Here is a 26,273-nt window from a genome sequence, read left to right on the forward strand (position 1 = left end):
TCTGATTGGTTGCTAGGTTGTTGTTAATCAGTTGCTATGCTTTTTCTGGCTGATTCCTAGGAAATTGTTTTGTGGTTGTTAAGGTGTTCTGTCTAGTTGCTAGAGCATTGTTATGAAGTTGCTAGAGTGTTCTGGCAAGTTACTAGGGTTTTATTGCTAGGGAGTTGCTAAGGTGTTCTGGCTGGTGATGAGGGCATTGCTATTCGGTTGCTATGGTGTTCTGACTGGTTGCTAGGGTGTTCTAACTGCTTGCTAAGATATCGTTATGCAGTTGCTAGAGTGTTCTGGCATGTTGCTAGAATGTTATTGCTTTTCGGTTGCTATGGTGTTCTGACTGGTTGCTAGGTTGTTCTAGCTGGTTGCTAAAGCATTTTTATGCAGTTGCTATTGTGTTGTTATGCGGTTGCTAGAGTGTTCTGGCATGTTACTAGGATGTTATTGCTAGTGAGTTGCTAAGGTGTTCACCCTAGCAATTGACATTGTTTTGTGTTTGCTAGGGTGTTCTGGCTGGTTGCAAGGGCATCATTATGTGGTTGCTAGAGTGTTCTGGCATGTTGTTAGGGTGTTATTACTAGTGAGTTGATAAGGTGTTCTGTCTGGTGATGAGGGCATTGCTATCCGGTTGCTATGGTGTTCTGACTGATTGCTAGGATGTTCTAGCTGGTTGCTGATGCATCGTTATGTGGTTGCCAGAGTGTTCTGGAATGTCCTGGAATGTTGCTAGGGTGTTATTGCTATTCAGTTGCTATGGTGTTCTGACTGGCTGCTAGGTTGTTCTAGCTGGTTGCTAAAGCATTGTTATGCAGTTGCTTGGGTGTTGTTATGCGGTTGCAAGAGTTTTCTGTCATGTTGCTAGAGTGTTATTTCTAGTGAGTTGCTAAGGTGTTCTTCCTAGCAATTGACATTGTTTTGTGTTTGCTAGGGTGTTCTGGCTGGTTGCAAGGGCATCATTATGCAGTTTCTAGAGTGTTCTGGCATGTTGCTAGGGTGTTATTGCTAGTGAGTTGATAAGGTGTTCTGTCTGGTGATGAGGGCATTGCTATCCGGTTGCTAGGATGTTCTAGCTGGTTGCTGAGGCATCGTTATGTGGTTGCCAGAGTGTTCTGGAATGTTCTGGAATGTTGCTAGGGTGTTATTGCTATTCAGTTGCTATGGTGTTCTGACTGGCTGCTAGGTTGTTCTAGCTGGTTGCTAAAGCATTGTTATGCAGTTGCTTGGGTGTTGTTATGCGGTTGCAAGAGTTTTCTGTCATGTTGCTAGAGTGTTATTTCTAGTGAGTTGCTAAGGTGTTCTTCCTAGCAATTGATATTGTTTTGTGTTTGCTAGGGTGTTATAGCTGGTTGCTACGGCATTGTTATGCAGCTGCTAATGTGTTCTGGCAGGTTGCTAAGGTGTTGCTAGCCACATATGAGGATGTCTTGTTAGTTTATAGGGCGTTGGGTGAAAGAGACATAGGTCTTGGCGGCTGATAAGTGCTACTGAGATACTGAGAAATGCTAATGAGAAACAACAAGGCCTACATTTTTTTCTCTTTTGAGAGAATAATTATTTATGTACATCATCAAGACCCTAACCCTAACCATTCTTTCTCAGTTGAAAATATGTTACAGAATTACTCTCATACATCAGTTTTAATACTGTAGATATAATACTGGATCTCATTTTATGAACCCTTGACATCTAGAAATCGTTCAGCAAATGATCCAGGATGCTAAAATGTAATCAGAGTAATGATCGAACAATTTTCTCAAGAGTAATTAATTAAACATGCCGATTAAGTCATCTTGAACATCTGCTTTCGGTTCTTAATCACACGCAGATGTAAATGAGGACAAGCTGAGCACAGTCCTTCTATTGTTTTACCACAGTAAATAATTTCACTACTCAGATTTACACATGAAGAGCTCGAATCACTACAGCAGATCAAAATCATGTTTACAGATGAAATGAGCTTATTTTACGTCTTTATACATGTGAGGACATGATCGTTTGATTGGTGTGAAATCCATATGTGTTTGTCCACTTGCATGACAGTCATGTCTTGGGGTGTGACATGCTAAACTCCATCAAAAACGACTTTTCAGCAATCAGTCTCACATTACTTGTTAACACCAAATTAAAGGCGCATTTCACAAAACTTTCACTTTCCAGGAGTAGATAATGAGCACAAATGTATTTACATCTTCATGCTGTACATTTGCAATATTTTTCTCCAGTAATGATTCAAAGGCCCATCTATGATTGTACGCTCACTAACAGTGCCGTGGTGAATAATTTCTCAGATGGAAATGATGCCGTAATTCCCCTAATTACATCTGAGCACATGAACTCTGTCATTAATCAAACTACACATAACATCTCCCCAAACCCTGCCAGCTCATTAAATTAACCATATTATTACAAATCATGATTGGGATTATTCGGCCTCCCACACTGTTGCTCAAGACGAAACTTTATGGATATAAATTTCTCATCCGTCTGTCTTGCGGTGATTTTGGTTCTTATGGGACACCGGAGAATCATTCAGATATTCTGTGTTTGGTTGCAGATGATAAACATTATTTCATTTCATCTTGAGCTCATTTGCAGTGTGCTGATATTTCAATAACAACAGATTGTCATTGTTTTAAATAAGTAATTCTGGAGCATTACTATTACAGTCCAGTCTGCTGACTGACAGTTGTGCCTTAATGTTACATCATTGGCAACTATATTATGCATTAGTTTATACTTATGCCTGAACACTAAATCTAACCCAAACCCTGATCTAACCCTATATGTAAACCTAAACCCAACTCTCATATAACCGCACTCTAACCTTAACCCTGATTTAAAGCTAAATGTTCATTCCTGCACCCTGGGGCGTTGACATTGTGAATCTCAGCAGGGATGTACATACTTTTAATAGACATTTAAAATGACTAGATTACTTTGATTGCACAAAATTAACAGACCCTTGGAAATTCATATTAACCTATAACTGGGAATCAAAACTACATTTAATAGATAAACCAAGCAGGAAACATATCCTACACATAGTCAATCATACAAATAGTCTCACAACTTTCTGTTAATGTTTTTACACTTGATAATTTAATTTATTTGGAATGGGAAGCTATTAAGTGATTTACAGAGAAATAAAGAAATAGTAATCAAACTTGTATATCCTGTATATTTCTATATGCTATACTTTTGAAACAGTGAATATTTTATCATTTGTAAACAATAACCACAATTTAAACATTATCAATAACAGTTTACAATACGGTTCCATTTGTTAACATGAGTGAGTTAACAACAATAGTTAACATGAACTGACAATGACCAATACTTTTACAGCATTTAATAATCTTGGTTATTTTTTTAAATCACAAGTTATATTTTAACATTAGTTCATGCACTACGAATCATCAATGAACAATTGCATTTTTATTAACATTAACAAAGATTAATAAATGCTGTAAACAATATATAGTTCATTGTTGATACCTAATGCATGAATTATGTTAACGAATGGAACCTTACTGTAAAGTGTTAACACATTATCATTATGTTTTTCTATTTTAAAGTAAAGATGTTCATCAGTGTGTTGAGAGTGTGAAGTCATGTGTTTTTCAGCAAGATTAGAAGGAACTTAAGACCAGACTTTAAAAATGTTGAAGATACCCCTGATTTAAAAAAAGAAATAATAAAATAAAATATTAACATACTGATTGAAATGAAAGTGCAAGCTAAGATTAATATGGAAAAATGTTTGTGCCCCCTTCAAGTTTTCACTTATTCTATTTAGCACTTATTTTTAGAATTGCGCATTTATAAAATTATGGATTTTTACTAATCACTAACCATAACCCTAAAATAGACACTGTTTGTTTCCCTCACAAATTCACTTTAAAACCTTTTAATGCAAGCAATTAACAGACATGTTTTTCTTTTCAACTACATTCCTTATTTGATTCCAACTTTTATTACAATTGGATTTTGAATTTCTTATCTTCACCAGACTATAATTTAATGACATTATTTAAAGTGATCATGTTTGCCAGTGTCATATAAAGGATTTTCTTCATCTAATCTTGAACCTAACTCGACTCTGATCTAATCCTGCATCTTATACTAACCCTGACCTCTGCTTAACCCTAAACCATAATGAGGGCCTTATGCACTGAGGCTTTAAAAGAAACACTTTTAGGCAATGTTCAAATATCAAACACACATGCATTTGTAATTAAATCTGCTGGTGGTAAAATCTTTGAGAAAACGCTGGTAGGCGGCTTTATTTTGACAGAAATATGAATTAAACTCGACCCGGGTCTCTCAGACCCACATGGCTTTTAAAAGCACTGCCAGCTTAATTCATGCTGCCGAAATAAAAATGGCAATCAATTATTGGTAATTATGTTCTGCTGAAACGGTTGCAGTCTTTTGTCTGTGAAATGAGGCTTCGCTCGGGATCACCAGCAGCTGGTTTCTTGAAGACAAATAAAAGGTGTTTTTCATCCTCAGAAATGTAAAGTTAAAATGGAATTAATTATATTTCTATAAGCTTCTGTTTGAACGCACACATGTAGTGTCTCCCAAAATCAAGTCTTTAATTTGATGAATTATTTAAAATGATTGAAAGCCCAAATTAATTATTTTACACTGTGCCATTGCTTTAAATTCAACGTGTAAATGAAACATTAAAGTTTAGAAGTTCTTTTCTACACCTTTAGTAGTTTGAAAGAAATAGTTCAGCCAAAAGTTTGAAAACAGTGAGTTAGTTAGTTACAGGGCATTTAATAGAATTAATAACATGGAAAAGCAATCTAATTCCTGCCTCCAGTAAATAAACAAATAAACCGGGGGGAAAAAAACAATAAATAGATATGAAAATAAACACTAGTTTGAGATATTGCGAGATTACAGTAATATTTCTAAAGGCTGTTTGCGTGTTACTGAGAGTTTATTATAGACTATCAAATCAACCCAGCGTGACGTCAAATTAACACTCGAGGATCAAACGCACAATGCAGGACCATGCTTTCACCGCACAAAACATTTCATTGAATTTTTAGTTCTGCATGGCTTACAAATAAATAAGAAAGTATTAATAAGAACATGTTTTATTGTCCAGGCTTGTGTTTTTCTGCATCCTTAAGAGTGTGTTCAGCCACCATGAGCCGTGGAGCATGAAATTAAGCGCGGCACTAAATGCAAGACAGAAACTTCTCTCACATGCACTTTCATATTATCATATTATCACTCTCGTGCCGCAGGAGTTGAAATGAAAGTCTCGAGTAAAACAGATGACAATACAACACATCAGAAAGCCATCAAAAAATGCCCTCTTACAAATGAGTCTTAAAAACGCACGGCAGTGACCTTAATATTGAGTCGCTTACATTTTAGACACATTACGTGTAGTTATTTTGTCTATTTTCCTATTTTAGACTTTTCCTTTTATTTTTTTTCAAATGACTGGAACCAAATGATTTTCATGATATTTGATTCTTTTAATGGTTCCTGAACATCTACTTTCTTCTGCATATGTGGACGGAACAACGTACTAAAATACTCTCCTACCTTTTAGAAACTACTGTATTATCTAGTGTGAAATTAACCAAGCAATTAGCATCAATGTAATGTAGACTGAGAGATATACCTCAAAAGTCTGTTGTATCATATTTGATACATGGATTTCAGTGGGTTTTTTTCAATAAAATAATATTCAAAATTTTAACCAAGCACAAGTTGCTTATATTCAGCAAATACTCATTTTAAAATATCAGCAACAATATAATCATTACTGTCACTTTTATTAAAATAAGCTGTCATTTACCCCAACATAAGAGTCACTTTTAAATTTAAATAGATCGATATAAACATTGAAACCACTTTTTTCACAAATAACCACTAGATGGTTCCATAAACATGTGAAACTTACATACCATAGGTTGTTTGGCTCAGCTTGAACGTCAAACGTTGTGTATCATATTTGATAACCACAGCATTATAGGGTTAATCCGGAAAAGTACATAGTTTTACACACATCAAAAGTCTTGCCAGAAAAACAAGCTAATAACTACATTTTCAGTTTTTGCAAATATTGTATGTTGTCTGCAATCATAAAGCTCAACCATTTAACCCTGTTACCAAAGTTATTGTACGAAAAAATTCTGTTTTTCTTTAATGTATGCGAAACAAGTTTATAAATAGTTACAAGTGACTTAGTTACTTGCAACCCTGTTACCCTTTCTGCCATAAATGGGTGTTTCTTCAACTTTGGGCACTTTCGTGTCCCAGGCGTTGAGTTTTATTCAAATAAAACAGATTTAAAAGTTTTTTTTCTCTTTGTGTATTTAATTGTCTGTATTTAGGATCAAATGTAAGCTATAAAATTAGCCTCAGTCAGACATTTTATTTGAAAAACTTTAAAAATGTCATTTCCACCAAGGCTGATAATTTTGCATCTAATAAAGTCAGTGTAATCAAGCTTGAAATCATAATCGCCAAGGAGACTGCTGTCAAGATGTACAATGAAAACGGAGTTATATTTTGGTCTGTTCTCACCCAAACCCAACTGGATCACTTTAGAAGACATTAAACCACTGGAGTCAAATGGATTACTTTTATGCTGCCTTTATCTGCTTTTTAGAGCATCATTCACTTGCACTGTATGGACCTTAAGAGCTGAGATATTCTTCTAAAAATCTTCATCTGTGTTCTGCAGAAGAAAGAAAGTCATACACATCTGGGATGGCATGAGGGTGAGTAAATGATGAGAGAATTTTCATTTTTGGGTCAAGTAATCCTTTAAGTGCCTCCTTTTACTGACTATTTAATGACAAAACATACAATCCCTACATCCGAAACCACGTGCTGTCACAGTATGTACTGTATTTAATGAAGGACACACTTATCTGCTGGTTAAACAGTACGATCTTTCAGGTATGCATGTGAGTAGTATGAACAGATTTCAGACATACTTCATCCGGGACGTGGGCATCGTTTCGTGACCCGAATATATGATGTAAGAACAACAACCGCGAAAACTATCTGCTCTGGTTTTGTTAAACAAGCACCATTTAAGCACAAGGAACAATTATCTTGAGAAGAGTTGTCTGCCTCGCGATTCACCGCGTTCTTTTAAATCCAGTGTTTTGAACATGACATCGCCTCAGCTCCCGAGGGATTATGAGATCATTAAGTGTCCAGTCAGTCCGCACCTCAGAATCTCATCAGAAATAGTAGGTCATCCGGGTACTTCTCCCTTACTGCTTCATGAATACTGTGGATTCGGACATAATACTCCATTGGCATACTGTTTTTGGCATAGTACATACTAGAGAAGTATGGATATTTGGACGCAGCGAATGACTTCCCTTTTGTAGGAGTTTGTAATAGTTTGGTCCTATTTTGTAATTAGTGAAAAGCATCATCAGTCCTGTTTGGTCTCTGTATTGGTGAGCTTTGACTTGCACTTCTATGACTCTCCATCGATGCTGTTGCTCTTTTTGAAAACATTCCCATCGACACATTAATTCATTTAGCTGTTTGTGTGTTTGCTGCACCTGCAGGTTTGGCTATCGACTATCTGACCTCGTTAGTAAATTCGCAGGTCAGCGCGTCACACTGTCAGAGATGTTTAAATGTGCCTGTTGTTAATTGGTAATTATTTGAAAGAGACTCACCTTTGCAACTACAATTTAAATGATTTAGTTACTTCTAAATTAAACTGCTTTTTCATGTGTTTGCCCTGTTTTTAATTTCTTTGTATGCTTTTAAGATTTTTTTTTTCATTTCTGAATCTGTTTAGTTGTTTGTAGTCTAAACAGCACATGAAGAAAAAAAAATACAGAATTATATTTTTACAAAGATCCAAACGACACACTGAACAATGCACTTTTTAATGAGAATTTTTTGTCTTAAGTAAATATCAAATAATTATTAAAAATAAAAATTACAAAAATCATTTAAACAATATACATTTATTTGAGAGGCAAATTTTTTAAATAAAGAGTGATAATATGTCTTGACAAAAACTGTTTCTTACCTCATTGGCATTTTGTTTTGTTTTTAATAAGCACTCATTACATTTTGTTAAGATTTATGCCTATGGACCTGCCAGCGGGTGCACTATATCACGAAAAAAGTTTTCACTTAAAAATATTAAAGTCTCCGTATACATACGTCAAGCATATGAGGTATCACTGGAAAGCTTAGAATCACTTCTTAAAATAACAAAATAAGGCCTCAAAACATTCCCGTTAAATATTAGCACCCTTTATAGGTAATGGGGAAGAAATATTTATATGAAAATAAAGTCCTTCACATAGCACATAAATGGACAAGTCATATATCAAATAAAAGCTCTCATTATCATGAATGTGACTGTACAGTTAATTTTGTTGCACTAATACCACAGTTTAATTTTTCAAAAGAATCACAACATGAAATATGATTTCTGGAAGTCATCAAATACAAACTTCTTTTTTATGTTCCAATAACTGCTGCTGTACGCCCCAGGTAGCCAAAAACGTTATATCTGCTTTTACTTTAGGAAGTTCTCTAAAGAAATGAGCCGTTGTTTACTTGTCTGTGAGCTTGCTTGTCTGAATAATCCAATGTTATATCTTAGATGTCCAGAACAAAATAGGTCATACAGCAGGAAAAGTATGCAAAACAAATCATCAGAAATATATGTATTTGACTATTGATGATAAAAGTAATATATCATCACAAAGGGGAGGATCTCATCTTTCTAGTGACACCTAGATTGATCTTCTAGTCCACTCAGAGGCCGAGATATTCAAAGAAATAACGAGGGTGGTGCTTGAACTGAAAATTAGACTGAATGTCTATGGACGAGCAAATCTGTGAGGACTAAAATACGTTAGAGCGCCACCTACATTTCAGATCTGTATATTGTGATGGAATGAGATAGAGAAAAATCTTTGTACTAGTGCTTTCTGTCACCTAGTGAAATAAAATGAGACTTCAAAGTGAGATAGAGTGAACAGAACCAGAATTACATGTTTACAAAGTTAGGACAACAAAAAAAGTCATAAGATTATAAACACATACAATATTATTTATGAATAATTGGAGTCTTTTATTTATTTGGGGGGTTCTCTGAAAAATGAGACCAACTTTTTGTAGTTAGTCCACAGTATTTGTGAATGGTGAACTTTTAAATTCGAGTGTGAAAAATTGTGGGCAGCAGCCCAAAAATGCACCAGAGTTTAAGGGGTTAAAACAATAACAATTTAGCAATAGGGTTAGAAAACTATACTCGTGTTCTCTTAAAAGAAGTCTTAATGTCTTCAAAAACAAAAACAAAAAAAATAACGCAGATGGACCAAAAAAACATGTTCCTGTAAAACATGAACACACAGGAAGTCGGCATGTTGTTTCCGAGAGTTCTGGAACCCTAGGATCATCCACATTATGAAGGCTCACTGACAAGCGGCATCTCCTATCAGACGTTTTTGCATCGGCTTACCATGTTTACCTTTCCTTGTGGCGCAACCGAAAGTGCATTGCGTTTGCAGCATGGGAGACTCCAGTTTGGATCCCGTGTTGAAACCAAGAAGTAATAGTGTTTGCTTAATCAGTGATGAGCTTAATTCGGAGGGTGCATTTTTCCCTCTAACATTACATTTTTACTCCATTGATGGTTAGGTTTAGGTTTGGGGTATGGGTTGGGTAAAATATGCATTTCTCTTCAATGTACAGCTGAAAACACCTCACCTTTGGTGACCCTCCGTGGACCCACCTAGAAAACAGTGCTCACACGTGTCCATATGCCCAACAACACTTACCGCTTTAGCAAGTTGGGGCAGTGTTTTGCATTTCAGTAAGCACAGACCTACTGTTTCCGATTTCACTGTGAGATTAGCCTGTGTGAACTGCCCCTTAAAAACCACATGCAATGGTTTAATGAGTGCCATGAACCATGATTAGGGGGACAGACATTCTTATTCTAGAGAGCATTTTAATGAAAACAAATTTCATACACCGCTGAATGCAGGATGATGTCATAATTTTTTTTCTGTTTTTCCAGAGGAGAAAGACATTTTTTAAAGTGTGTATATCTGCTGAATTTATTATTTATTTTTTCCAACTTTTAGGAGTACATTTGCATAAAAAAGGACCGCAAAGCTACCATTTTGATTTTTAAAAACAACCTCACAAACAGTCTGAAATCTGCTTACGTTTGGTCCGTCAGAACATCTCATGATGGCAGCGTGTGTTTGGACTGGAAACCACTGACACACAAACCCCATCAGCACCAAAGCTCGCAAACTACAACACTGTGAGATTTAGATCGTTTGCTAATTACTTTCTATCATGCTTTAGGGCTCCTGAATGATAAATCAACTAAATTAAATGCCGTGTAGAAGTGCAGTGCAGACTAATCAAACACACATCTGTCCTAACGCTGGCCAGCCCACCTCTCTCTCTCTCTCACTCTCTCTCTCAGTCGTTCCATTTGCATCCCTGATGTTATTTTTGTGGATGGTTTTATTGTATGCCCCTTGTACTGTCTCTGACACACTGCACTGAAACTCTTAAAAATCCATATATTTCATCAAATGTTCAGTGAAAGTGCTTAACCTTAATAAAATGTTGATCGTTAAACATCACAGTCTCACGGACTCGCACCAAAATATCTAGTGCCCTAAAAATTAGAGGCCTACTTCTCTGCTAAATGTAGACTTTAAAATTCTACAGAAGGTTGAGGAATGTGATGCATTAGTAAGAAAATGGTTTTTAATTTGAGACATTTCTGACATATTAATCTAGGTCAAAAGTTTGGTTTGATGGCATGAGACCAAGAGAAAGCATTTTACTGTATGGAACCCCAGTGTTCATGGATGCTCTTGAGATGTTTGCTTACCCTGGTGGTGTTGTTGCGATGATTAAAGTGCTGTGTGGTGACCTTGAATGTGTAGTAAAGGTCAATGGTGGTTTGAGTGCTCCTTCATTTAAAAGTACAGTTAGGCTGTCCTCTTATACTTGGCAGTACCATTTTTATGTAAGATCTGGGAGTGTGTTTGTGCACTGAACAACGACTGCATTTATCAACCTATGCTTACAAATTGTAATGTAATGGTGGTGGTCACCGGAAAAACTATCACCTAAAACTGAAAATTTAGGATTGTAATTGTGTTAATTGATAGTGTTAATTAATTAGCAGATCTCAACTTGTGGGTTGCAGGTCTGCTCTGATAGAGTTGCTGACAGCATAGAAAAAAATGCTAAATGCGCATAATAAAATGCAACTAATCATTTAATCATACATTATGAAAACTAAATACAAAATAAACAGGTTTATAAATGTTTAAAAGGCAGGAGAAAATGCTCCCCATTTTGCCGGTAACTCATTTGTCAATTGGTAGAACCTGGTCAAATAAGACATACGTCAACATAGATAGGTAGCTTCCAGAGACAGTTTGCTTCATGTTCAAGAGACATTTAAAAACAAATGTTCTATTCAGTGCATAGTTGAGCATATAAAGTTAATGATACTATTAATACATTTAAAAAGTTTAAAATTTAGATTTAAATGAAAAGGTCATTTGATGTCCAATGTAAAATCTGGGTCCTGAAGAAAAAAAAAACAGAGTACAACTGATGTTGGAGCCATTCTGATGGTTTTGTTGGCTTCAATTGTAAATTAAAATGAACTACATGTGAACAAATCTTTGAAATGTATGAGATATCAATTTGGTTTGGTGCAGATTGTACATTTATTAGTCTCAAGAGGTAGAGTGTAGGGGTGAAGCCCTATCTTTTTTAGACTGTGGTTGCCAATGCCGGTGGATAAGAACTTTGTTCCCATTTGTTTTCCCGTTTGTTTTTGTTTTTTCTTTTTTTTTTCTTTTTTTTTTCTTTCTGTTTTTTCACATTTTATGCTATCAAATGGATTTAAAATAAAATCTATGATGCACACTGATTACACATGTCATTCTTCTCGTCATTTGGACAGAGGCTCAGAGTGAAGATTAGCCACAAAAACTGATATAGAGTTTAGTGTTAAAAATTTCAGAAAAAAAATACTGTTTAAGGTACAAGGCCATAACTGGGGTGGTACCCTTAAGGGGACAAAAAGGTATGTTTTTTTTGTTTGTTTTGTTTGGTTTTGTTTGTTTCCAGAGAACACAAATATATAATGTTCTTTTAAAGGAACACAATAGGTCCTTAGGGTACACAATTATGTACCCAAAACTAGTCATACATTTTAACTAGAGGTGCAGAAAAGAGATGGCCCTAGTCTCTGAAAACAATACATCTTATTTTTGTTTCTCAAATAAATGCATCTTGTTTTAAGAATGAATATTTTTACTTGAAAACAAGACAAAATACTCTGTAAGAAAAATATTTTTTGCAATGTGTAAAATTTATAAATAATGGCTTATAAAGTATTGTTTAAAGTCTCTCTCTCTGTATGTCTGAGATAGAGTGATAGTTGTCATGACAGTTGTTTGAGAGAGTCGAGAGAGATTGGCACTGTGTGTAATGAGCTGGTGAGCGGGGACATCAGAGGTCAATACTCAGCAAACACAAGATAACATGACACACACACACACACCTCTAAAAGGTTTATTCGGCAGTTATACATCTGAGATTGCCAAACTACACATACACACACAGTAAAGCAACATTACAAAATACAGTGGCTACGCTCACACAGTCAGTGTTCGGGACTGACAATTATGTTTACTAGGGGTGTGAAAATGCATCTTTCAAATAAATTTTGATGTATCGATTATGGATTTTAAGAACCGATTTTCGGGCCTGGGTAGCTCAGCGAGTATTGACGCTGACTACCACCCCTCGCAAGTTCAAATCCAGGGCGTGCTGAGTGACTCCAGCCAGGTCTCCCAAGCAACCAAATTGGCCCAGTTGCTCAGGTGGGTAGAGTCACGTTGGGGTAACCTCCTCGTGGTCACTATAATATGGTTTTCGCTCTCGGTAGGGCTCGCGGTGAGTTGTGCGTGGATGCCGCGGAGAATAGTGTGAAGCCTCCACATGCGCGACATCTCCACGGTAATGTGCTCAACAAGCCACACGATAAGATGCGCAGATTGTCGGTCTCAAACATGGAGGCAACTGAGATTCGTCCTCCGCCACCCAGATTGAGGCGCGTCACTACACCACCATGAGGACTTAGAGCGCATTGGGAATTCCAAATTGGGGAGAAAAAAGATTTGATTATCATTACTATATTAATACCCAATCTGACCATATCATATTACACGAAACCTTCTCAGAACAGATACGGAACGGAGCATGCAAGATTGAAGGGAAAGAAAGCACACTTTGAAATAAAGAAAGTTTATGCTGCAGAGTTCACCCCGTGAACCTACATAAGATAAAATGGATGGATGCTGCCAAGTTCGGCTTTCTGTGTCAATATTCAAAACTGTTTGCATCCATTTGACAAAAGTTCATTGTTGTTGCCTTCTTCCCCGATTACGATATATTATGTTAGCCTAATATTGATTTTATATCACCATAAAATGTGTTATATCTACATAAAACGGTTAAAACACGAATAGAACTTAGCTTAAATAAATGTGATAGGTGGGCAGCATTGGCTGTGAACAAAAACACTCATTCATTCATTCATTGTCTTTATAGTTATTAGTGAAAGCTACAGGAAATGAAGAGAGTTTTCAGACTGTTCTGAAGGTTGATTACAGTCACCTGTGATTGATCATTGACACACAGCATTTATTAATATAATATATATTAATAATATAGCATTAAAATATAAATCATTTGTTTCTTTCGCATTTTGTGCCGCAAACAGTCCTGCATGAAAATGCAATTGGATTCTTGTAAAAGAGCTTGACAAGCGGAGGTGCCACCGTTTAGCTGCCTCGCGCCTCTCTCTGTCCCAAAATGAATAGGGAATTTGGTTACCATATACCACAACTGCCTTTACATGCTACTAGTAGACAGTTTTTTAATCAATGACCCTGCTCAATTTAAACATGGATCTTATCTGCCTGCACAACATTTAGGGGCAGTGGTGGCTCAGCGGTTAAGGCTCTGGGTTACTGATCAGAAGGTCAGGGGTTCAAGCCCCAGCACCACCAAGATGCCACTGTTGGGCCCTTGACCCTATCTGCTCCAGGGGCACTGTATCATGGCTGACCCTGCACTCTGACCCCAGCTTAGCTATATAATGTTCTGAATGTTCAGCATTTTAAAGAGTAAAAAAAGAGTGGTAAAGTAATGCAGTACAGTCCCAGTAAAGCATAGAAAAACTGACCCACAATAATGGGAATTGGGTTGTGCAAATTGTGGTATTTGCACTAATTATTTTGCATGCTTGCAGCATTACCTGATTTGCAAAATCCCTTTAGTGAATTGGGTGCTAAAACAGCATTGGCAAATAAGTGATGCTATCAACGGCCTCAATTAATTCTTACCGAATTCCCTCCTGAGTCTTTGTGAGCATATTGACAACAGAAATATCAGATATTATTTTTTAATCAGAATTATCAGACTGTAATTCCAGATGGAAACATTGAAGGAATAAAAAACGTAATTTATTGTAATACAGTAACAGGAAAGACTGGGAGGAGAGAGAGAGAGAGACAAAAAAAAAAAAAGAAACTACTCAACACGTCAAAACAATCAATGCATTTTAGTTCTAGACAGTGCCGTAAAGTGGGAGCCTGCTACAGCTGTACTTTTGTCTGTAATTGCTAGTCAGTTTTCCAGCCTTTTTAATCGGTGTTATTTTTCCTGCAACTGTATCACAATCATAATGAGGCTGGTAAGCAGCTGAGATACTTCTTTTTACTTTTCTTGCTACTAGGATTACTGTTCCAGGCAACCATGGCAAGGTTCGAAAGTGTATTGTTTACATGCAAAATCAGTGCTAGTGTGTCCGACTCAACACACCAGGGAGAGCCCATCAGTCCTGGAGAAGCTGAGGAGGAAATGGTGAGCGAGTGATGATTTGCTATGAAGGGCAAAGATGTTTGGATCTGGGAGCACTGCTGAGGAGTCTGAAAGGCTGGACAGAAAGACCAGCAAAAGTGGTAAGAGGAAAGGAGGTGGACTCCTGAAAATAGTCATGTTGAGTAATGTTTTTGTAGCCTAGACATTGAACTTATTGACCATGGATGGCGTCCATTTTTATCTGCCTTTGTTGCTGTTTATATTCCACCTATGGCAATGCAGAGGCAGTGTGTGACATGATGCGCACAGTTACAGCCACAGACACAAGCCACAACTAAGAACTTTCTTTGCAATATAGGGGACTTTAATTGTGTTTCTTTTTCAACCACTCTGCCTACCTTTCAGCAGTTTGGTAAGTGTTCAACCAAGAAAAATTTAACAGTATGCCAATGATAAGGAAGCTTATAACTCCACTGGCCTCCCTCCACTTGGAAAAACCTTGTCTTGCTTACATCATTCTACAAGCTTGTTAACCAGCTTCAACCAGTTACTGTGAGGAGAAAGACCCAGGAGGGGGTGGACGATCCATTTAAAGCCCTGCACATCAGTGACTGAGATGTACTGTGCAAGCCCCATGAGGATGACATGGATCTTAGTCAGGGAAGACACCATATTTTTGATTTTCAGACAGTACAACCCATTGTAGGAACTGTACAATGCTTTCACTTGTGTCAAATTAAATCTAGCCAATGACCAATATCACTAATAACCAGGAGGCCCTACTAAATGACAAGATAACCTTTAGGAAGTGGGCAGGAATGAGGTAAAGGGTGTACAACAGCCAATTTTGATGTTGAAGGAGATCAAGGACTCCTATTGGAGGAGATGCAGAGATAAACCTGGAGATGACCAATGAGCTGAACCAGTTCTTTAATAGGTTTGTTCTGGGGTTTACAACTTATTCCAACAAAGTCACTCACTCTCTCACAGCTGCAACTGCCCCTGTCCTTTGCCTCAATCTTCTCTGGGCCTGCAGCTACAGCCCTCAACAGCCATACCTTCTCCTCCATTTCTGGCAATTTGAACATCTCGTAAACCAAGCTGACCATGATGGCTGACCAGATTAAGAGTGTCCCAGTGTTTTGTGTTGATCAGCAGAGTAGGGTACTTCAGCCACTGTGCTCTGGAAATCATCACGTCTGGTCCTGGGACCAAATAAAAGATGCCCCATTGTCCTTATCGACTACAGAACTGTAGCACCAACCTATTCATCATCATGAAAAGCCTTGCTTTTTGGCACTGGGTTGGCCTTGGCACATCTGAGATCCCTGGTTGGCTCATAGCTGGAGCCCCATGCAGGTCACCAACTAGACCCAAGTGAGTGTGGCTGATGTATATTCAGAAAAATGCCTATTCCTACCTGGACAGATCTGGCAGCACTGTGAGGATAACTGTGAGGTGCTTTCAATACCATCCAGCCTGTAGGTGGGAACTGGAGGTAATAAAGATGGACAAATCCAGGATCTCTTGGGTCACTGACTACCTCATGGACAGGGCAGTTTGTGAGACAGCAGATCTTAGACTTGAGCGGGAGGTGAGCAACACCTCAGGTAACACCTGAGGGGCTCCTCAAGGAACAGTTCTGTCTCCATTCCTCTTAACTCTATATACACCAGACTTTAAATACAACTCATGCCATTTGCAGAAGTTCTTGGAAGACTCTGCTATTGTGGGAAGTACTGAGGGTGGAGCATAGAATGCAGATCAATAGCTCTGTAGAGTTGTGTGGAACAGACCATTTACAAGTTAATGTTGTGAAAATGTAGGACCTTGATGGAAGACGTCAAGAGGGAAAGTACCTTGAGATTCATATTTATGGTAGAGGAAAAGGACCAACAATACATAAGTAATCTACAAGAAAGGCCGACTTCTTGAGAAGGGTCAAATCCTTTAATGTTTCTACATATTGAAGTCATGCCCATAAGTATATGGACACAAACACCACGCCCATACTGTATGTACTTTTGAACATTTAATTTCAAAACCATGGGAGTTGGTCCTCCCTAATAGCTTGCACTCCTCTGGGAAGGCTTTCCACTAAATGTTGAAACATGGCTGCAGGGATTTTCTCACATTCAGACACATGAGTATCAGTGAGGTCAGGCACTAAAGTTGATTGATGGGGCCTGGCTCACACTCAGAGTTCCAGTTCATCTCAAGTGTTCAGTGGGGTTCAGGGCCTGGACTTTGTGCAAGTTAAGTTCTTTCACACCAGACTCAGTAAACCATTTCTTTATGAAGCTTGCCTTTATGTAAGTATCTGTCCTTCTCTTCTCAACCAGCAGGAAAATGCATTCTCTCTCTCTCTCCTGATGTTCATGCAGGGGCTTCGTTCTGCTCCAGAAATCCATTAGAATCTGTGTGTCAGCACATTGATGCCAGACGAATTAACCGATCACCATAAAAATGTCACAGAGAAAAACACAGGCCTTGTGTTATTTGCATGCGTTTGGAGCACAGGGCAGGATTTATGGAAAGGTCAGCCACTGAAGGTGAAGGTTTACGAACTGTGAAGGGATGCTCACTGCTGTTATCACCACAGTGACAGAGAGAGAAAATGATGCTCACAAGCACTTACACACCAGAGAGAACACCATGCCACTGAGTTCAGAGGATCTATCTATCTATCTATCTATACTGGTTAGATAGCAATTATGGGGGTCTTAAAGGTTAAAAAAGTTAATTATTTGAGCAATAAAACTGCCAAAGGAAGCTTACCACCAGGGCATTCGAATCATACAGTGTAAGCCTCAAGCCTGTCTGCACATACAGCCTAAGCTGACTTCTAAGGTTTCCGAGCTCCTCCACACATACAGTGCATGCTGACAACTAAGGCCCCTGGCCCCCTTACCACATACAGCTGACCAGAGCAGGCTGCATTTTTTTTCACTGTCTAATGTTAACCTACCAAAACTTGTATAACTTTTTTTTTCAAGCCAAATCATCCATGTTGCTCAAAGTAGATAAGGGGTCTACCACTAGGGGCAGCGGAAAACAAACTGTCTATAGACAAAACGTCCTTTATATTTAGTCAATATCATCATGCCATGCTCATTATTTTTAGTAAATTCTACTCTAAAATGGCATATAATTTTAGTTTATGAAAATTATATTTTAGTTGAGGAAAATGACAAAAACATGTCAAACTGTACCTAATCAAACCTTAACCGAACAGCTTGAAAAATTATATATTTAAAAAACAAAACTTGAATCAGACATATTAAAGATCTATCAACATAAACAACATGAGAAAAATGTCCTGAAAACCAGAGCTCCTGAAATAATAGTACTAAAATTTACGTAACGAATAATTGATGACGGACCGTTGAATTGTTGAAAAATCATGCACACCCGAGGTGGTAATGCGGTCACGACGCACAGCGGAGTTGCAGCTCACATCAGAAGTAACATCACTTCAAAATCGCCAAGATGTGCACGTGTGTGTGCATATGTGTGTTTGTGTGTGTGTGCTTATGTGAGCGTGTGCGCGTGCTTATGTGAGCGTGTGCATGCGTATGTGCGTGCTTATGTGAGTGTGTGCGCGTATGTGAGCATGTGCATATGCGAGCGTGTGTGCACGTGTGAATCGAAATACAAAAAAATTTCAGAAACTGCTCAGTGGTGTTACAATACATACACACATGTAAACCACACAATCACATTCCATTCATAAACCTAAATGCAGCAGGTAAAACAAGAAAGTGCAAGTTAAGGGTTTCAAACAGTTATTGCACAGTCCATGTGTCATACAGTTGTGCTCAAAAGTTTGCATACATAATTTGGGATTGACTTTGAAAATATGACTGATCATGCAAAAAAAAAAATATTTTTTAAGGATAGAGATCATATGAAGCCATTTATCACATAGTTGTTTGGCTCCTTTTTAAATCATAATGGTAACAGAAATCACCCAAATGGCCCTGATCAAAAGTTTACATACCCTTGAATGTTTGGCCTTGTTACAGACACACAAGGTGACACACACAAGTTTAAATGGCAATTAAAGGTTAATTTCCCACACCTGTGGCTTTTATAATTGCAATTAGTGTCTGTGTATAAATAGTCAGTGAGTTTATTAGCTCTAATGTGAATGCACTGAGCAGGCTAGATACTGAGCCATGGGGAGCAGAAAAGAACTGTCAAAAGACCTGCGTAACAAGGTAATGGAACTTTATAAAGATGGAAAAGGATATAAAAATATATCCAAAGCCTTGAAAATGCCAGTCAGTACTGTTCAATCACTTATTAAGAAGTGGAAAATTCAGGGATCTCTTGATACCAAGCCAAGGTCAGGTAGACCAAGAAAGATTTCAGCCACAACTGCCAGAAGAATTGTTCGGGATACAAAGAAAAACCCACAGGTAACCTCAGGAGAAATACAGGCTGCTCTGGAAAAAGATTGTGTGGTTCCCCGAATTTTCCACTTCTTAATAAGTGATTGAACAGTACTGACTGGCATTTTCAAGGCTTTGGATATATTTTTATATCCTTTTCCATCTTTATAAAGTTCCATTACCTTGTTACACAGGTCTTTTGACAGTTCTTTTCTGCTCCCCATGGCTCAGTATCTAGCCTGCTCAGTGCATCCACGTGAGAGCCAACAAACTCAATGACTATTTATACACAGACACTAATTGCAATTTAAAAAGCCACAGGTGTGGGAAATTAACCTTTAATTGCCATTTAAACCTGTGTGTGTCACCTCGTGTGTCGTAACAAGGCCAAACATTCAAGGGTATGTAAACTTTTGATCAGGGCCATTTGGGTGATTTCTGTTATCATTATGATTTAAAAAGGAGCCAAACAACTATATGATAATAAATGGTTTCATATGATCACTATCCTTAAATAAAAATTTTTTTTTTTCACAATTTCTGCCAGGGTATGCAAACTTTTGAGCATAACTGTATATAAATAGTGCAAGGTAGCCCTTAGTTTTGGGACTGGATGGCTTTTGGATAGAAACTGTTCAAGAATCTGGCAGTTCACGTTTTAATTGCCCTGTATCGCTTTCCCGAGGGCAGAAGGGCAAACAGGTGGTGGCCGGGGTGAGAAGAGTCCTTAACAATTTTTTTTTTGCTCTGGATAAGTAGCGGGTGTTTGCAATGTCCTGTAGTAAGGAAAGAGGGCAGCCAATGATGTTCTGCACTGTGTTTATGACCCTCTGTAGAGCTTTTATTTCAGCTTCTGACCAGCCCCCATACCACACTGTGAGGCAGTTTGTTAAAACACTCTCTATACCAGTAGCTTTGGACACAGATGGTTTTTCTTTAGGACTCACAGGAAGTGCAGGTGCTGCTGTGCCTTTTTAACAGCAGCTGTCGTGTTTGTGGACCAGGAGAGACTGTCAGATATATGGATTCCCAGGAATTTAAAACTGTGAACTTTTTCCACACAGTCTCCATTTATAAAGATAGGAGAGGGGTCAGCTCTGCATTTCCTGAAGTCCAAGATTTCTTTAGTTTTCTTTGTGTTTAGCAACAGGTTGTTTTCAGAGCACCACAACATCAGTTGTCGGACCTCGTTATGATAGGCAGAATCATCGCCTCAAGAAATGAGTCCAATCACTGTAGTGTCATCTCCAAATTTTATAATGTGATTGGAGGAGTATATGGAGATAAAATCATATGTATAGAGGCAGTACACATCCCTGTGGGGATCCGGTGCTGAGAGTGAGGGTGGAAGAGAGGTGGAGACAGAGCCTGACAGACTGAGGGCGGTTAGTGAGAAAATCCATAATCCAGGTGCGGAGGTGAGCAGAGAGGCCCAGGTGGAGGAGTTTCCTGATGAGTATGTCCGGTATGATAGTATTGAAAGCAGAACTATAATCAATAAAGAGCATCCGGACATATGTCCCTCTATGTTCCAGGTGCTCCAGAGATTTATGGAGGGCTGTGGCAATGGCATCCTCTGTAGATCTGTTGGCCCTGTAAGCAAATTGATGGGGGTCAAAAGTGGGAGGGAGGCTAGCTTTAATATGCCTCAATACTAGTCTCTCTAGACACTTTGTGACAATAGAAGTAAGGGCAATGGGTCTGTAGTCATTTAAACAGTCTACAAAAGGCTTCTTCGGGGCCAGGATGATAATGGCTGATTTAAGGCAGGGTGGGACGATGGCTTGTGACAGGGACAGATTGAAAACGTTTGTAAAGACAGCAGCAAGTTCGTGGGCACAAGCCCTGAGTACCTTTCCAAGCACTCCATCAGGGCCTGCAGCCTTTCTCGGATTCACTGACATTACACCTGTCTCACCTCGTGTTCCTGTACAGTCAGTGTCTGGGTTCCTGTATCAGGAGGAGATGTATGTTGGAGTGGAGACTTCATATCAAAACGTGCAAAGAAACAGTTTAGCTCCTCTGCAAGTGATGCGCTGGTGTTATAGCCAGTGGTGGCGCTGCCCTTGAAGTTTGTAATATGCGGCACTCCCTGCCACACCCTCCTTGTGTTGTTTCCAGTAAAGTGGTCCTCTATCTTCCTCTTGTAGACCAGCTTAGCATCTTTGATGCCTCTTTTTAGGTTTGCTCTCGCAGTACTGTAAAGAGCCCTATCTCCTGATTTGAAGGCCATATCACGAGCTCTGAGGAGAGTATAGACTTCTGACATCATGCAGGGTTTCTGGTTTGAAAATACCCAGATGTGCTTCTCCTCAGTGACGATGTCAATACAGCTGGCAATATAGAACAGAACAGTTTGTGTATATTCTGCCAGGTCCTGGTGTTTAAATAAGTCCCATTCAGTCCTTGCAAAGCAGTCTTGTAGTTGGAATAGTGCTCCCTTGGGCCAGGTTTTGATAGTTTTAGTGGTTGGCTTTATCTGTTTCCTGAGGGGAGTATAGGCTGGGACAAGGAACAGTGAGACATGGTCAGATAGGCCCAGATGTGGGAGGGGCACAGCTCTATAGCCATGCTTGATATTTGAATACACGTGATCAAGTGTATTACTTCCTCTGGTGGCACGTTTCACATGTTGTGAGAATTTTGGAAGTACAGTCTTTAAACATGCCTGATTAAAATCACCAGCTATGATATGAAATCCATCAGGATAGGCCCTCTGATGTTTGCTAATAATACTGTGCAAGTAGATGAGAGCTGTGCTAATGTTAGCATCGGGTGGAATGTAAACAGCAGTAATAACTGCTGTTAGCTCTCGTGACAGGTAAAAGGGTATGTATGTGACTGTCAGAGTCTCTATATCAGGTGAACAATGGCTCCCTATGATGCGGCTTTGTGAGCACCAGTCATTGTGTACATACATGCAAAGTCCTCCACCTCTGCTCTTACCGGAATCTATGGTGTGGTCCCTGCGGTATAGCGTGCGTCTTGCTAGTTGTATAGCAGCATCGGGATCCCTGGGTGTAGCCAGGTCTCAGTTATTATAATCACACAACAGTCACGTAAGGAGTTGTTATTAGCTATCAGTAGCTCCATATCGTCCATTTTATGTGTGATGGACCTGGCATTTTAGAGGAATAAGCTTGGGAGCGGTGGTTTATGGGGCTGTTTTCTCAGCCTGGCGAGTAGGCCCGCCCGGCAGCCACTCTTTTGCCTTCTCTCTCTCCACCTCGATAACAATCCACTCTTTTTGAACAGCGATTCTCATTTGAACAGCGGTGAAACACTTTCTTATGATGTGTTACATTCATACGAGCAGACAGAGAAGTAAGTTTGAAGTAAGTTTGGAGCAGAAGAAATAGAAATAAATCTTGTGTAAATTGTCAGCTTTACGCTAAGATAAAATGCTATTTCTAGCCATTTTACATGCACATGTTACCAGACACAATCATATTTTCTTCTCAAGAAAATTCACATTGGATCATAATTTCTTTTTTCTAGTAAGATCTTTGATATTAGGGCAAAAATCGTATTCTTGATCATAATTTTTGTATTGTTTTCCTGTAAAAATATCTAAAAATCCTTAAAACTAGGTCAATTTGATTTTTCTTGTTTTAGAAACAACACTGCATAAGATATTTAGGTTTTTCAGAGAATGTATTTTTAACATGTATTTTGTCTTACTGAGTTTTTAAAACAAGTGAAAAAATCTACCAGTGCTGAAGATGTAATCCAAAGTATTTAGAATACGTTACTGACCTTGAGTAATCTAACGGAATACGTTACAAATGACATTTTACAGCATGTATTCTGTTATCTGTAGTGGAATACATTTCAATAACCCTCCCAACCCTGCTTATATGCACCTGTACAGTTGTAAATGTGTAGAGATAGATGTTGCTGAAGCAAAGGCCTAAAAACATCTCTACAAAACAAAACAGTACAGTATTTCGAATGATTTTAGATGTTAAGTGAACTAAAGGCGTGTTTGGAGCGCTGCTTGTGCAGGAGCAATTATATATATATATTTAAAAAATCTAATAAAAAAATCTGTAGCCAATAATAAAGGATTTTTATTGTAATAGGAATGCCATGGTTATTTATTTATTTATGTTTTGGACTAATTTGAACCCTTGACCGTAGAGCACTTTAATTTTACACCTCACTTTTGTAGCACACTCTACTGCTGGACATTCTTTAAAGTGAAAATAGCAAATTTTTCTAATTGTTAAATAGCAAAAACTGTAATACAAAGTAGTTAAGCGTATGTTTTATGTGATTTGAGATCCATATCAAGGCTACCTCATTACACCTGGGTGCTTTTATCTGTATTTAATCATTTTGTGATTATGTATCTTCACGTCAGGCTCGCAATGAAGAATCGCCATAGTGGAAAACAAAACTGTTCTCAGAACAGCCCTGAATGTAAAATCATTATTGTAGACTTATTGTAGTAACTCCTCTGTAGTGTACCTTCATGTTACAACTTGATGTTGGTGTTTGTAAAGAACAGTGTGTGTGTTTTGGCTATCTGCTGTCTATGCTATCTACATCCCATAATGCTCTTCTCTCCTGAAAGCGCCACATAATCAACTCTATTCTGAATCCACAATGAGAGACTGATTCACAAGACTGATCCTCACTCACATAAAGCAAGTGCTTTCAATCAATTCCAAAAAACTGATGGACAAATATAACAATGAAATGTACAACAGAATGTGTGTTTACGAACTCAAAATCTCCAAAGACTCAAACCACAAACTCAATGAGACGAAGAGAGACACGATGCTTGCACATGCTTGCATCAGAGACAACGATCAGTCAAAATATAAACACAACAACAGAAAAAACGGGGTCAAAAACAGAGAAAAACAGAGACAGAGTCAGTTAGCCAGAAAAAGAGAGACAGGTAGAGAGTGAGACGGGGGTATAAAGAGGATGAGAGAGTGAATTTGAAGAACATTACGAGCTCTGACAGAGTTCACAGATGGCAGAGAAACGGCTCACACACATTCTCACAGTCGTTCTTCTGTGCATTTATGGAAGCGCGGATGATGAGCGGACAGGGACTGTCTTTCTCAAATCTCTGCTCAGACAGACAGCAGACAACAACAGAGCGACAGTGAGATCATACTGCCACCTGCTGGACAGAAGCAGAACTGCAGAACACACTACTCAACTATATATTTTATTGCAACCTTGTCTTTCTGTTATAGTAATGCCATTTATGGATGATCCAGTGAGTGCAATGCGTTACAGATGAAAGATGTGTCATCTCATTGGATCATTTTCCCATTTTAATTTAGAACTTGATAAATATTATTCATAATAAATTCATGATAAATCAGTGCAAAAACAGCTTCACATTAAAAAAAGTTCCTAATATCATTACAACGGATCGTTTGAGCCACATTCAAAGCTGTTGTGACGTCCAGTTATCATCTCAGAAATGAATTCGTTTTCTTTTTTAATCCGTTTTGGCAGGCAGTCAAATTATGATATCATATCTTTACTTCCAGTTCTTTCATCACACTGGAAATGGAAGGTCAAGTGGATGGTATGGCATTGTGTGCATAAAGTATATGTGTATAGTATGCATACTACAGAAAGAGTATGCTCTCTGTCTCACACGGTTTCTGTGGCAGTGTTTTTAAATATCATACTGCCATCTGCTGGTGAAACTGAATACAACAGCAGCACAAAACATGAAACTGAATAAATATTTCTATATTCACCATGGATGTAAAATGTTTACACCCAAAACTTGAGTGAAAATGTGCTTGAATATCATTATGTCACAATGCTGAAAATCCTAATGGTCTTTATTTAAGCAATATATATATATATATATATTTTTCCTTGACAGAAATGCATGCATATTTACACACACACACACATCATGAAATGAAGAATAAAGCAGTAATTAGATGAATATCTCAGTCCTTGTGTAACAGCTTGAATGAGGAAGTTAGTAAAACTTTGTCTTAAAGAAATGGAAAAAGCACATCAAAATGAAATAACAATAATCCAAATAAATATGAACAAATAATGGATAATAAAACAAAATAGCAGTGCAAAAACAATATTAACATATATAAATAAAATAGCAGTAGAAAAATGTTTTAAATAAAATGTACATTTAAATAATAGTCAAATAAAAGTAAAAAGACAAAATAAATCTGCACATAAACAATTGAAATATATATATATATATATTGAAATTGAAATTAAAAAATAACAGTGCGAAACCATAAATGTAAGAATAAAAAATTAACAAATTGAAACAAAGTTGAAATCAATGAAAGTAATATTAATTAAACAAGTAATTAAGAAAGATAAACTAAAGGTTACTCCACACAAACGTGATCTACAAAACAGATATAAATCCATTCAAATATAACTTCCATGATGATGATAATAATGCGAGCCAGAGAAATGTTGCTGCACTTGATGTGGCTCATAAAAACTAAAGACAGTAGCCGACTGACGCCTGCATTCATTTCTCAATAACAAACTGAATATGAGCCATTATATGTATCATGAATGAATGAATGGATAATTCATACACACAGATGTCATGAATTATCATGTGAAAGAATAACACGTGTGACGGGATCTGAGCATCTGTGACTAAGATCTGTAAATAAAGAATAAAAGTAAAAGTGTAATGTCAGGAAACGACAAGCATTAATAAAGAAACAAACATGAGACTCGCAACACATCCTTTAACTTCTGTGTTAATTATAATAAATGATTCATCCTTGAACTAAAAGACGCTGAAGATTATCAAACTGACTAAACGTACACCCAGCTATAGCTAATACAGGACAGTATGAAAGAGCAGACCCTGAATGTGTCCACACAATGAAAGAGAATGGTGACTTAAATCTGCTTTTGTGACAGAATTTTCATTTGTGGGTGAAGTATCCCTTTAAATGCAAAAACTCAAGTACTGTTGTAATAAAACCGCCACGCAGC

General features: G+C 37.8%; 1 protein-coding gene across 12 annotated transcripts in view; it reads right to left on the reverse strand.

Annotated features, from left to right (window-relative positions):
• The window catches only part of LOC127454472 (receptor-type tyrosine-protein phosphatase delta-like), a 590,598-nt gene that overhangs the window by 380,429 nt on the left and 183,896 nt on the right, over positions 1-26,273 (reverse strand). The window lies entirely within an intron of this gene.

The sequence above is a fragment of the Myxocyprinus asiaticus genome, chromosome 2 (assembly GCF_019703515.2).
Source record: "Myxocyprinus asiaticus isolate MX2 ecotype Aquarium Trade chromosome 2, UBuf_Myxa_2, whole genome shotgun sequence".
Taxonomy (NCBI): Eukaryota; Metazoa; Chordata; class Actinopteri; order Cypriniformes; family Catostomidae; genus Myxocyprinus; species Myxocyprinus asiaticus.